Source organism: Spinacia oleracea, chromosome 6, assembly GCF_020520425.1.
Source record: "Spinacia oleracea cultivar Varoflay chromosome 6, BTI_SOV_V1, whole genome shotgun sequence".
Lineage (NCBI taxonomy): Eukaryota > Viridiplantae > Streptophyta > Magnoliopsida > Caryophyllales > Amaranthaceae > Spinacia > Spinacia oleracea.
In genome coordinates this window covers 90,965,197-90,976,001 of record NC_079492.1, presented here as the reverse complement: position 1 = coordinate 90,976,001, position 10,805 = coordinate 90,965,197, and positions in this window count along the sequence as shown.

The window sequence follows — 10,805 nt, the reverse complement described above, 5'->3', positions numbered from 1 at the left end:
AAAACTCAATATTACTTGGACCTAGTTGTTTCTATGTTAGTTCGATTATTTAGTGAACTTAAAACTAATCGATTCATAGGAAACAACCTGTTCATGCAAAGCATACATACATTCATACATTCACGCATAATATATATATTAAATTGCATAAATAATTGGTGATCTAGTATGGCCCAAAACTTCTTGTCTTGAAGCATCCAATCTTCATCACCTCCTTGTTAGCTTGGCATCGTCTTGAATCTTCGTTCAAATGCTAACTTAAAGTTCTAAACTTAGAAATACTTGAAAATAATAAATTACATCAAAATTTCCCTGGTACACAGACCATATTTAAAACCTTACATTCAAAGATAGAACGGTGCGCAGACCGTATTTAACTATCCTAAATTTGGCCATACTAGTCACTTGGAATACCTGCATTGCATAAAATATATATTCTACGCATTCACCCATTCGTATGCTAAAACGAATGGCCCATGTTAATATGCAAGTATTTACGTGAATTAATTAAAATTCACGTTCACATAAACGCGTCCTAAAAGATTAATCAATTTCCAAATTATTAATCCTTAGACTTTATTCTAATTAAAATTGAATTTAATTAAAATAATGCGACCTACGAAATAAGTAAAATAATTATTTCATTTTAATTTCATTTAGTGGCTCCCACTCAAACCAATAATTATTCCGGATAATTAATTATGAAATATTAAATTAAAACTCGCGGCCCGGCCCAAGCAAATAAAATATTAAATTAAATATCCCGTTAGCCCAAATTAATGCAAATAAGTCAAGCCCAACAAAAAAAAATGTCATGTGCTTACTTGGGCTAGGCTTGCGCCCAGCCCATTAGCATTGTGTGGCCTACGATGCACACGAGCATAGCCCGCAGCCATCGCAGCCGTCGCATGGCCTACGAGGCATGCGAGCATAGCCCGCACCCATCGCATGCCAGCGCACGCGTACCCGCAGCATCGCTGCTGCCCTACGTGCCTTGCTCGACTCGTCGTAGAGCATCGCTGCACCATCGCAAGGGCTTGCGCCCTGCAATGCGCGCAACACACGCCCTTGACCTCTCGCCCAGCGCGCGCGGCACGCAGCGTGCATGCTGTTGCCCGCGTTGCTGCGACTCGATTGCGCACGGTAGCTCGCATGGCTCGTCAGGCCAAACGCCCACCACACACATGTGTTCGTGCCTTTGGTTTGTCATGTGGACCAACTTAATTAAAATTTAATTTAATTTCACGAAGTTGCATTAATTTTATTTTTCAAAAAGTTACGATTTTTATTTTCGAAAAACAACGATTTTTAACGATTCAATAAACTTTAACGACAATCCAATTTCGTAAAATTATTAAATCAAGGGCTAACAATATTCAAACTTTTAAGAACGAACGAATCAACATTTAAAGTTTGAACTTTTAATTAATAAAATCCGAAACTTTATATCGTTCATAAACAATTAAATTTCAGATTATTAATAATTTGGTTTAAGTGCGATTAAAAGTAACGAAACCATTCAAAATTTTAATTCAATAATTTTTAAAATTAGCCACTGACCCATGAAATTATACCCCCTTCCCCAATTAACCGAATTATTAAACTAAAATTAACTAAAATTCAATTAGGGTTGCAAATTTTACGAATTGGGGAAAGGCAAAATTAGGGTTTATACTTATCGGAAAAATCTGAACATTTTATTATAGATCAAGAATGTACCCAGCAACATTGTGTCAAAATTTCAAGCAATTCCGAGTAGTTTAGGTCGACCTTTTAATTGAATTACTGTCCGACACATTTAATTTTTAATAAAACATTAACAAAAACGCCTAAAAACTGATGCTTCGAGGCCTGTTTTCGCAATTATATTCTCATGAGTTGATCTTAGAAAATAGTTTTCCATCAAATTAGGGTTTTAAAAATCGAAAAAGCGAATATTTTTGATTTCGGAACTGCCAATTTCGCAATTAATCCCATAATTCGAAAAAATTCCGAAAAATCAAAAAAAAATTCCAAATATTTCGACAATGCAAAAACAATAATAATCATGATAATTCATGCTTTGAATACATAAGGCTCATGATACCACTGTAGGGGAATACAGTTAAACATAATAACATGTGCGGAACAATCCCCAAAGCCAGGAAACATGTATAAAGCACAGATTAAGCAAACTTACATTCGAAGCGTGTTTTCCACAATAATCCGTCAACGAACACGAACAAAGAACTCCACTTGTCGTTCCTCTACTTTGTTCAACAACACGATCAGATCCGTCTTGATTATCGTAGCTTAGACAATTGATCAAGAGATTTGCCTTTGGGATGAACACACTATGGAGGCACGGAGAGAATTAGGGTTCTCTGTTTTCTCCTAGGGTTGTGTGTAATCTGAATTGTGATTGCAGTAAGTTGGAAATTAGGTCATAAGGTTATTTACATAACCTTACTAACCGACCAAGCCATAAGGCAAGGCCGGCTAGCAAGCCCGCGCAGCATCACACGGACACGCACAGCGAGCTGGGCTGTGGGCCGCGCTGCTGCTGCTGTGTCGTGGTCTTGGCCCGCGCGCGCACACAGCTGCTCGGCCATGGGCCAGCGCTGTTGTGTCGCCTTGCTTGCTTGCCTAGCGCGCGCCCATGGGCCTTGAGTGCTTCGTGCACTCGGCTCGTGGGCCGCTCCTCGTATCCGCGTTTAATATATTTCCGATATATTATTTTATCGTTTCATATACGACGAATCACCGTCGTACGATACGATTTATTCGTTACGCCTAGCTTACGAATATTCGCGATACGATATACGATTCCGATGCAAGGTCGTATCGTATAATACGTTTCCAACTTAAATCCCGAAAAGCTATTAAATGAATTTCCGATTCATTTAATCCGGTGATCTGTTACGTGTCATTGGTGTGACCTTGTAGGTTCAGTCAAGAGTAAGTTGTGAGTTCAATATCCATTAGAACTCACTGATCGGAAGCATTGCTCCAGCTAGCTGTTCCGATCACTTGATCTCACTGAATTAATTGTTCCCAATTAATCTGAACCTTGGTATTAGACTTAATGCACCTTGGGTGAAGGACATATTTCCTTCATGTCTTGCTTTGTTGATCACAAGTCCTAAAGCATTAAAATCAGATAGTTTTGGTTGTTGTTTATTAATTGTATGGGTGTATGTTTGTTGAGTCTTGAGTTCGCCTTTAATAAAATATTAATAAACGTAAAGTGAAATAAGAACAAGCTTCAAAACTCTTGGAACGTATATACCTTGAGTATGAACAATGGGGGGAGACTTGCCGGAAAGCTTGATTTCTTACTAATGATACAAGACGTTGTTTCATTCATATTATGCGCAGGAATTCTATCGGTATGGCCCGACACTCGGTATGGCCCGATATTATTATTTATTATTTGGTGTATGGTTGGCTCCCATCACCCTTCCTCTATGGAATCTTCTTTTGGCCCGTTCGAAGCTTATTCCAATTAAATTGTGAGTCAAGAGTCGAGTCAAGTGTCGAGTCTTGTATTCATGATTTACTTATTATTTATTAAATGGCTTTTGCATGTTGATTAGTACTTAGTGAGTGATGCATGTTTATAGTTTTGTTTCACTCTATTCTTGTAAGTACTCAGGTTTTGCTGACTATGTGCTTTGTGTCTTTTGGTCATGGCCTTTGCCTTAATGACCCTATGATGATCCATCATTTGCACTTGCGTTGTGGGGAGTAGAATAATATAGCAGGTTGGTAGATCGAAGTACGATCGAAATCATGTGGCTTGGGATGATTGAGAGAGTTGCATGTTTTTCGTACTTTAAAACTATTTTATTTATACTTTAATTATGTTTGAATTCGTTGAACTTTTAATACTTTGGTTTTTTGGCCGTTATGGTTCCAATTTGTAGGAGGCCTCGATAATTTAATTATTTGTGTTTTAAAAAGTTAGTTGACATTAAATTCCGCTGCGTAATTCTGGTAATAGCCTTAACCGTTATCACGGTGGCGGTAATACTTTAGTAATTCCTTTATTTTAAGTTGGAAAATGATTTCATAAAAGCAAGGAATTATTAGGGTGTTCCAACCGTTGCCGGGGAATGGCATCATTGTTTTATTTTTCTCTCTAGTTCATTAGTCTAGTTCATTTTCTTTTCTTTTCATTTCCATTTAAAAATCAAAAAAATGTCAAGAGTGTTCTATATTCCTCAAGTTGTTCATGAACCATTTTATATGTATTATAATAGAGTTCATGCGGAGCTTGAACATCGTCGCATCCATGGAACTCTTAATGGTTTAAAGGGATGGGACGTTAGGAATTGCATATATTATGGAGTGAATATGGAAACATTTGAGATTCTTCAATCGAATTGTAATGGAGAGCTTCAACACATGCATTGGAGAGATGCCATGTCCTTCTTTACGTGGTTTGCTAGAGTTCAATATTTTGACTCTCATGCTTATTCTCATGATTTTTTGCATCCTTGCATGAATGTCAATGATTTCCCTCATGTTTCTAATGCTAATGCTCATGAGCTTGATGACAACCATTGTCCCCATGTTGATTCTCAAAACTCCTTGCATTGTGAATTTTCAAAATCTGGTCCGTGTCACAATTATATTGATGATGATGATTATGATTATGATTCATGTTATGCTAAGGATGATAATCAATCTAGCGATGAGAATGATGTTGAAAATGGTGAGGTATTGAACTTAGAGGTTGTTCCTCTTTCTCCCACCTCCCCTCCCTTGAGCGAAAGTGACTCTCACCCCATTGTTGATTTCCCATCGAATATTGAGAATGATTTGGTTCCTTTGGGATGTGATAGTTCTATTGAGGATGTCATTGAGTGCGAAGCACCTAATTTGGTGGTTTCGGATGATTCCGAGAGTAGTAATGAAGTTTATGATGAGAGTTTGGTTGAAAGTTCCCTTGTTGAGATTTCTTGTGCTCCTTGTGAAGTGAGTTAAGTTGTTTGTGAAACTTGTGTTCCCACTCCCTTCCCTCATACCCCTTTCTAAATCAAGAAAATCGATATTTATCCATCCTTTCCCATCTCACTTCCTTATTTTCTCCGAACCCCACCACTTGAGGATTTTCCACCCCCTATTCACTCCCCTATGCCTTGTTTGAACAATATTGAGGAAATTGGCTCTCTTGCCACCCAAAAAGAGTTCGTTGAGGAGCATGAGGCTTCTCTTTTCCCTTTTTCTCTTTCTCCATTTGATTTTTCTTCTTATTTTCTTACTTTTCCTTTTGATTTTTCTTACTCTTGGCACCCCCACCCCCCGTAGGCATACAGTCACATTTTACTTTGTGCTTGCTTCTCATTTGACTCTTGCCTACTTGGTATTCTTGGATACGTTTGCCATTGCATATGACAAACTATTGCGATCATTGTCGGGGTATTTACTAGAGGTAAAAGGCGTCAAGCTAATGACGTAAAAAGAGCACTTCTCGGGAGGCAACCCGTGGGTGTGGGCCATTTGGCCCATGTATACTATTTTTTCTTGATTTTTGAAGTTTTTTGTGCCTCAAGCTTTCTTGATGTGGGAATCTTTGCATCCATCTTTTCCATGTTCGGCTATTCTTCTTGGTGAGTTCGTTCGTTATTACGGTTCTTTGCGGGACTTGCTCCCACGACATTTCCGGTAATATTATTCTAAGTCTCTTGCATTCTTTAGGGTCGGGCATCATTTATGCGGGGCATTGGTTGGATGGGTAGTTGTGCCCCTCCTAATTTTGTTTTAGGCCTTGAGGACATGGCCTAATTCAAGCTTGGGGGGAGATTCTATTGTTTGCTACTTTGATCTCCATGTGATGGATTGCTTGATTTTGTGAATATTTTGGATTTTGTGCATATTTCTTGATTAGTTTCTTTTATTTTCTCTATTTTTCTTGTTTTCTTTCCTTATTTTCTTTTTCATTTCTTTTCTTTCTTTTTCCTTTTCGATCTTTGTCAAGGCAAGCTTTTCTAGCTTCTTAGGCATTATTCTTGATTTGGGCAAATAAAATTGGAACTTGTAGGCTAGAATGCTTTTATTACTAATTGGTAGATGTTTGCACGGTTTTCAATGTCTTGGGTCGAATATAACTTTGGGTAGCATGAGTCTTGAACCCTTGGTTTGTGGTAAGACGGTGTCGATCTCTCTAGTGACTTGAAACCGGAGAGAGTAGTATTTGCTCCCATTGGTGAGGATCATGTTCACATTAGCCCAAACACATTGTATACATATATTGAGTGGCATGGATCCTTGACATTGACTTTCTTATCTCCCGAATTTGACTTTTTCCTTCCCGATACCGCGACCGAACTACTTTAGGGGACGATAGAGGCATTTATTTCGGTGACTATTTTTCTTTTTAGTTTAGGACTTTATTTTCTATTTTTCTCATATATTTTTGTTTGCATTTTCCCCCTTGCTAGCCATTTGAGCCTTTCCCCTTTATTTCTTATAAGCCATTACAAGCCTAATAGCCTTTGTTTTGTTTTCACCCTTGGAAGTGTTAGTGAAGCTTTGAGTTATGATGCTTGGTGGTTTTGAATGATTATGCAAAGTTGAGGAATGATTGAAATTGGTATGAATGGCAAGTTTGAGAATTATGTTGTATATAGTGAATAAATAAGCAAAAGCAAAAAGAGAAAGGAATGTTTTGAAAAAGCCAAAAATAGAGAAAAACAAGGCAATGAGAAAAGTTTCATTTGAAACACACAAAAAAAAGAAAATCAAATCAAGAAAAGTTCAAAAAGAGTTTTAGTTTAGTTTTGTTGTTGAATAAGCTTGGGGGTACCCCAAATAAGTGGTATGAGTTTGTTTTGGTTCGATTTGCTTGAGTTGAGTTATTGCGCTTCACTTTAGGTATGAGCACCAATTACCGAATTTGTTCCGCACCTTACCCCTAGCCTACGTTACACCCTAAAAAGTCCTCTTGACCCTTATGAGTTGAGTCTTTGTCGGTGGAGGGAGGATTTGGTCAAATTTATGGAATGAGATTGTCATGCTAAGATGTCGGGTAACCTTCTCTTCTCCCTTGCAATTCTTGTTTTCCGGCGCGTTCGCGGCATCATGAGAAACTACTCTTAAGGGTGGATGGGATCTAGAGATTTGACGTGGTATGCTCAGTTGAAGGGGAATTGATAAGTGTTTACCCTTAGTTCTCTTTGCTTGGAATTTGAATGTTTCACTCGAATTAGGACATTGGTTAGGGTGCATTCGTTTATTTGGTTAGTAATATTAGCATTCTTTTGTGCTCGTTCCATAATAAAGGCCCTTTTCTTGGATTTTGTAATTTTCTTTTACTTTCTTTTCTTTTCCTTTCTTTTCTTTTCCTTTCTTTTCTTTTCTATTCTTTTCCTTTCTTTTCTCTTCTTTTCTTTTCTTTTCTTTTTCTTGGTTTGTTTTTCATTTTTAGGTCTTGCCTTGATTCAAATTTTTGGAAGAGTTATGGGTGTTTCTCTTTGGAAACCCTTGCGAGATCCCACTCGCTCTCATGAGCGATTGTGGGGTTAAAAGAGCTTGTTGCATGTGCTTAAATGCAACCGTGATTCCTACGAAAGTGAGTTAGTGTGCATTCTTGTAGTTCTTATTTTTGTAATTTTTATTTTGAATAATTCAGCTCATTCTCCTCCCCGTTTCTCATTCTAGCTTTGCTTGAGGACAAGCAAAGGGTTAGCTTGGGGGAGTTTGATGAGCGACATTTATGTCGCTCTTAGCTTAGGATTTTAGTTCATTTTATTAGCATTTTATTATTATTTTCACTTAATTTTATCGTTTTTAGTTCGTTTATTGCATTTTTATCGTATCATTTTCTCGTCTTGCGTATATTTTAGTCGTTTTTGCTCTAAATATGCCTTTTGTGCGCATTCTCATTGCGTAAGAGTCGTTACGAGCATTAACGTGTTAATAATGTGTCATTATGCTTGTCGACGAGTTACATGTTTTACGATTTGTAAAAATGTTATACGAATTAATATTTTGATTTTTGATTATTAATAAAATGCTCTACGATTTTTATTGATTATGCTAGGTGAAGCAATCTACTTGGCGGCCTACAAAGTGCACGAATAACATCAGCAACAAAGGGGATTAGCAAGGCAAGAATTGCAGCTATGTACAAGAAGAATAGCAGCATCACAGAACAGGTGCAACATGCGCAAGCAGCCATAGCTGCCACTCAAGAACAGCAATGCACGAGCTCCTTGCAGCATCTCTTGTGCTCACCACAAAGCCTTCTTGCAGTACCTTGACAGCAGCCCTTCAGCATCACACCACTGCACAAGCAGACCAGCAACCTCGCAGCAGAACAACGCAAGAACAGCACAGAAGAATAGCTGCAACACGCAAATAGAACTGCCAGCTGCAGTACTGTGCAATCGAACAGCTAGGCTGTGCGATCGAACAGGCCTGGTGTGCGGGCGAGTTACAGAACACGAGCGCACAAACTGTAGTTTATAAACAGAAGGTTCTGAATTTTGTTGTGCGACCAAACATGATTTTCTGTGCGACCAAACAGCCCTTGTGCGACCAAACATTATTTTGTTCGACCGAACACGGCTACGCGGAGATGCTTTAAATTCAAAAAATCGCAGCATTGTTAGAGTTAGTTTTTCATTACGTAATTAGTTTTAGTTTTCATTTTCAGATTTTAGAATTAGAATTCTAGAGAGAGAATTAGATTAGGGCTTAGATTAGAGATTAGGATTAGGATTCTTAGCTTCAAATTCTTGATTCTTAGTTGAATTCAATCATTAGTTTTCAGATTTCTTTCCTCTTTCATTTGAGTTTTGTTCTTCAATTTTGTTCTTCAAGTTTGATGCAAATTCAATGATTCAAGGTATAATTCTAATGCTTCTTTTGATTTGTTCTTTCAATTCTTTAATGCTTCATTAATTTCGTTCTTGCTTTGATTTTATTGTTGAATTCTAGAATTAGTTTCATATTTTGAATTTTCTTGATTTTTCCCCAACTTTTGGATGTTTGAATTTTCTGAATTTTGTTGATTCAATTAGTTTCATTAATTCAATTAGTTTCATGATTAGGATTAATGTTAGTTTAATTTTGATGTTAATCATGCTAATTGAGTAGTTTTAGTCTAGAGGTTAGGGTTGAAGCCTTGGGATTGAATTTGGGAAATTTTAGGGAAATTCATGATTGATGTTGTGATTAAATATGAGTTGGTGATAGGATATCCATGACTAATTGAGTAGTAGTTGCAAATGCTAGTTTATTAGAATTGATTGGAATGCATAGTTTGGGTTTGGCAAGACATTGTGAGCCTATTTTATGCAAGTGGATAGTAGTTCCTATATGCAAGTGATCTAGTTTAGGATTAGGCGAAAGCTCTTCCATAGATTAGATGCTTCGCGTGTTCCATCCGAGAGGTGGTGAACACGTCATTCGATTATGTTCCCCTATGCACTAAGTCTTTGCATAATCATGATTGTTTTGACCTTGTTCTTCCCTTAATTCAATTTCCATTGCCGATTCCCTAAATCTCTAAAATTTCTTTATTTGTTTGTATTTTGTGCTTTTCTTGCTTTCATTAGATTAATACAAAAAACTCATTTTCCATCCGAATTAGCTTTTGAACATATTAGATTGAAAAGTTAAACATATTGTGAGGGGGTCGAAAAAGCGCGAGGCTAATGCGTGACCTTGTCCCTCGTGGGTGTGACGATTATTTTTATTCAATCAAGTGTAATTGGATTTCCTGTGAGTATACACCCAATTGACTAGTAATATAGGAGTCGCCATTCAGTTTTTAACAACAATGAGAAAAACTGACAAAACCCGGTTATCGTGACATAAAGGGAGTGCAATTATGTTTGACCACGACGGCCGTAGGTTCCCTTGTGATCCCTGGTGTGGGGATCTCTCAATATACACCCGCAAGGTAGAGATTGAGGGTTCGGGGGACTGTAACTACCGAGAGGAGTAATTCGCTCGTCGATAACTCCAGAGGCAGGATATCCTTACTAGCTCAGCATAAATAATTGAAGGGACATGCGTTAACTATTAAACTAATCTGAATTGATTTTAGCAATATGCAGCATATAATACTAATTCGATCGTGATTATCTGATTTAAATAGCATTAAGGGACCTAGCATGATAATCCGATTTCCCAAAAATATTATATTTATTAGGCGTGATAGAACAATCATATTAGGTTAGTTTAACAGTTCATAAAAAGGGCAAGGAAAGCAGTTAAATCATCGAAAAGGGACACATTACGACGCACCCTTGAGAGGTGCGTCAGGGTTCTCAGAAAACTAACCACTTTGACTTTGCTATTTCACCTTTTTATTTAACGAATCTCGATTATGGGACAGGATACGTTCTGTTCGATTTATGGATCGATTGCGACAGAACGCGTGAACAGTTTCGCAGCGAGAGGCTTAGGCTAAGGGGTTTAGAGTCAATACTCAGAATATATTATGTGTTGTTGTGTCGTTTCACGTCGAAACTAGGGGCCTATTTATAGGGAAGAGTTCGTGGAAAGATAGAATTGCAGAGTTCTAATCCGCAAAGAATTAAGAAAAGAAACGTACCCAGGTATTTTCAGCGCCCAGGCCTGGGCGCCGAAGATTTCGGCGCCCAGAGCCAGGCGTTGAAAATAGGGTCTGGGCAATTTTTGTTTAATCAGATTCGGATTCTAAAATCCGTAGAGTTTGAGATTAATTTTGAGTCTTTTAGCGCGTATCAATTTGTGACGGAATGCGTCTGGGCCCGTTACGAACTCTAGGCTCGTTAGGATTTTAATTAATACGTAACTCTTATTTCCGAATCCTATCAGGAATAGGATTC